Here is a 4,261-nt window from a genome sequence, read left to right as displayed (position 1 = left end):
GGTGACGGAAATCCCATAATTGGATGGTGGGAGCACTAGCAAGTCATCAAAAATAGATGCATTTCAGTGGTATCATGAAACCTAAGCTGGTAAACACTATGGGTCAGAAGTCAGCATACTACATCTTCACTTACTCTGCAGTAAATATGGAATCTCTTCCTGGACTAAGACTCTCAGAAAGTAACAATAAGGCTCCCTCCTATTTTCTGGTGTGGAGTTTAAAACTGCATGACATGTTATTTAAAGCATGCCACTTTCCAAGGACAACTTACTGAGTTTAAGGCCACCTCTATATGTGCAAGTAAAGGTACAACTTGATCTAATGCATGATCCACACAATTGAACCTCCTCCCAGGCCACATGTGCATGGCAGGAGGCATGATTGTGGGATTGCACATTAGAGCCAATCATGCCTTATTGCCAGTGGAGGGGGAGCCTGATCCTGGGCTCCCACCAGCATTGGCAAGAAGGACGCTCCCATGCCTGGGAGTCCCCTTGGCTGGCATGGGACACATACACAACCAGGATCAAGAGCCCTGTCACATGCAGGACTCTTGGTTCCATCTGCGTGTGTGGGTCTGGTGGTTTCACACACCACTGAGCCTTGGGGATTGTGCCAGGGCTCAGGTGTTTCACCCTAGGCATGGTGCACCGATGCAGCTGGAAGCCTTGTCAGCTGATGGGGTTCCCAGCCACAGGGGAGACCCTGCTACATGTGCAAATTAAAACACAATAGCAATCAGCAATAAAGTTAGTATACATTTTAGAGGTCTAACTATATAGCTGGTTGGGGCTTTTTATGGAGTGATACTTACTTTACTGCGTGTAGCTGGTCTTCAGGTAACTGTGCAGTTAACCAGTTAATTGTGCAATACTTGTAATGTGTAAAGGGCACATAAGTTATATAAACTTACCGCTTACTTTCATTTCTTGCCACTATTTGCAATGAATCAGGATGCACAGAACATGCATGCAAAAGGGTGTGTATTTGTGCTCTCCAGTGTTTCTTTCCTTTAAAACTATCATCAGTTAAACCCTAAAACTCTGTACATCTTAGGTCAAATTCTGCTCTAAATCACACCAACCTATATTTGGAGTAATTCTAATGAATACTGTGGTCATTCATATCCAACTGTCTTTCCTCTCTCGGCATAGAAAATAAGGTTGCACAAAGCTCCCTGCTGCTGCAGGCAGACCATTTCTGGCACCCAAGGTAGCTTGAATATATTATACTACACTGCAGCCTGCTTCACAGACATACCCTTAGTCATGGACCTGGACTACAGTATCTTGTACATATCAGCCATTCTTAATCTACAAATCCATTAGCGTTTTCTGCCTCTAGGAATCTGTAGCCAGAGGTATAAAATGACCACAGAACCTAAAAAAAAAAATCAATATCTATCTAGTAGAATTGTAAGACAGCACTCTACATACATGTCTGTCTTGCCTAAATCCTTACCCCGCTCTGAATGCAAGCTAGGTAGACACCTTTTTATGTACTCAGCAAAGTTCTATATTTCAGTCTGGGGTCCTTGAAAGAGAGGTCTGTTGCGACAAATTGCTTTGAAAATCCTGCCAAGATATTTTGCTTTTCTGTGTTTGGCAAGTCTTTAGTCATCCCTAGTCAGAACCAGTTATGTAGGCTTGTCAGAGATAAAGGTAAGATCTAAGGTAACACTACTGTCATCATCCCTTAATGACTCTCTAGTGTCTGTTGGTAAGTGGTTATCTAAAGCCATCTTCTGCTCCTTGCCTGCCTGCATTGTAGGGCAGCTTCCAATGAATTATAAACAACAATTATAACAACAAGTAGATGTACAGACAAGACTAACCAAACAGGCCAATATCCATTACTCAAAAATTATCAGAAGGCAATTACATATCCCTCGGACTCAGCACTTATTAAAATGTACACACTAATTTGAGTTTCTAAATGTAGACTTAAGAGCCTAACTTCAGGCATCTACAGTTTTCAAATCTTGACCCAGTTATTTAAGTACACAACTGTAAGCACCCAAATTGGAAATCTCTGGCTTTTAATTCCTCTGCTTGCCAACAAATGCCAGAGACTAAAGAGCATTACAAAGAAGAATTACAACTCAGTTGAAAGAAACAGCATGAGAGTCATGTAAGAGTGATTCATCACAACTATGGGCCAGATTCTATTCTACTGATTAGGCATGTAACTGGACTCAAGGGTGCCTAAGTGGAATTAAGTGGACCCAAGTGAGATTCTATTCCTCCTTAGCCGAGCCCCTGAAACATGGTTAAAGCAGGCAGGAGGGTCCTTCTTTTCCATGCTACTCTTTTAAGACTCATTTTTAAAGGTAAAATATTGTATGTTACAAAAGTAGATTCATTCATGGATTTTCAGGATTTGATCATGGTGGAACAGAATTGCCCATAAGGCACCTAAGCTCACTTAGACACCCAATAAGTAGAATAGAGTCTGGTCCTATATGGTTTAGAAAAGCAATGTTTACCCTCAAGTGGGCAACTTGCACTTCAAGTTTAACAAGAAATTTCTCTGAAGGTTAATGATTTGAAATGAAAGTAAACAAATGTGCATTTCTACAATAATTATGCAACACAGCAACGTATTATTATTAGATATCTCCCTATACATGCTCACCAAGGTTGAACATACATATTCTAAACAATATGTATACATGCAAAATATTTATGCACACAAAAAAGTTTCTGTATATACAGTGTACATGGCATAGTTGTATATGCCTAATGTTGAAATATAATGCCTTCCTTCTATTTGGTTATTACCAAAGGATGGCATTCACCTTTTTTGCTAACACTATGGATTTTTTTTTTGTTTCAAATGAAAGCCATCATTGAGAACATGAAAATCTATGCGTTTTTTCTTCCTTCATTTTTTTCTGGCAACTAACCTGTTAAGCCAGCTTACAAATTTCTTATTGAACAGAGGCCTCAGGAAATGAGGAAAACAGCTGAATGATTACATAATTCAGAGATAATCACCTGTATTATCATACCAGGGGATATGCAATATATTTTAGTACATATTTTTTCTTATTCAAAATATAGCTGTCTCTGTTTCAAGGCATAGTAGAGACAAGATAGATCTGCACTGCTGACAATTACTTGTCTGTTCTCTTTTGATGGTATGTTTATTCTATTGCCTCCATGCATGATTAACAGTTTGTGTATCCTTCACATGTAATCAATAGCTGTGAAATCTTGTATTAGCTTTAGAGATTAGACATCCCTTGATAATAAATTCCATCGATTTCTGTAGCTCAGCCTAGTTGCACAAATCCCACTACATTTTTTGGAGTTTAAATTAGAAGGAGATATATAGCCTACAAGAAGTAGAAATGCTGGGGTGATAATAAGGTGTAACCTCTTTAAACTCATTCCTTTAGATAAGCAAAACCTAGCTCGTAAAACATGAATCAGCATGTCCAAGAATCATGCAACAACAGTAAAAACAATGCAAAACATGTCATAAAACACAAAATTCAAAGGAAAACTGCCTGGGACTGTAATTAATACAGGCATCTAGTAAGAATGAATTGTCTAAAGATATTTGGAAATGACATCATCAGCAGAGAAAAGAAAATGAAATTCTGACTTTTAATTTGAAGGTTTGCAGCTGTACCAAAACTGAGCAGAAGATTCACACCTTCTCTTAAAAACATCTGTTTAACCATTGCACACAGGTAGGTAAATATTGAACAGAAAGTATTCACAATATTCCTTTGACTATAATTTATTACTTTGCTTTGCTATTACTGTGATCATTTTTCATTTGTTTCCAGTGAACATTCATATAAGTTATTTTTTAGTTTTGTTTGAGGACATATATAGGTCAGAAGCTAAAAATGTTGCAAAAAATGGTGTAAACATTTTTATACGTGTAACATATGAGAATTTTCTATATACAACCTGAAATCTTCTACTATTTTTTTTCTGCTTATAAAATAAAGTTTTGGTCTTCCAATTAAGGAGCAAAAGAGACTGCTATTCGACTTAAATGACTAATTACAACACTACAGAAATACTAAATACTAAATACAATCATCATAATTGTGTGCATGGGGGGTTATTGTTCTTATTTTTTAACTAACCTTCATGTTATGATGTGAATGTACACATCACTGTGCACATACAAACTACTCACTTATAACAATCCAGACCCCTGCTCTGACCTTCTCTCCCACTGGCCAGAGTGCTCTTTGGCCCCAAGTGCTTCATTTGGCACATCAAACTTGAAACTCTCAAA

At 37.9% G+C, this 4,261-nt stretch overlaps 1 protein-coding gene and 1 long non-coding RNA gene across 2 annotated transcripts in view; one reads left to right on the top strand and one right to left on the bottom strand.

Annotated features, from left to right (window-relative positions):
- PTPRK (protein tyrosine phosphatase, receptor type K) overlaps positions 1 to 4,261 on the bottom strand; it is a 791,004-nt gene that overhangs the window by 160,521 nt on the left and 626,222 nt on the right. The gene's annotated exons all lie outside the window — the stretch shown is intronic.
- LOC109299786 overlaps positions 1 to 4,261 on the top strand; it is a 56,341-nt gene that overhangs the window by 43,587 nt on the left and 8,493 nt on the right. Inside the window, exon 3 of the long non-coding RNA XR_002097997.1 lies at positions 3,632 to 3,698. This is a non-coding gene — a long non-coding RNA (uncharacterized LOC109299786). The remainder of the gene's footprint in view (positions 1 to 3,631; positions 3,699 to 4,261) is intronic.

The sequence above is a fragment of the Gavialis gangeticus genome, unplaced genomic scaffold (genome assembly GCF_001723915.1).
Source record: "Gavialis gangeticus isolate Ggan-Ray unplaced genomic scaffold, GavGan_comp1, whole genome shotgun sequence".
NCBI classification, from domain to species: Eukaryota; Metazoa; Chordata; order Crocodylia; family Gavialidae; genus Gavialis; species Gavialis gangeticus.
Note: the sequence above shows the minus strand (reverse complement) of the source record. Positions and strands in the feature narration are given on the sequence as shown.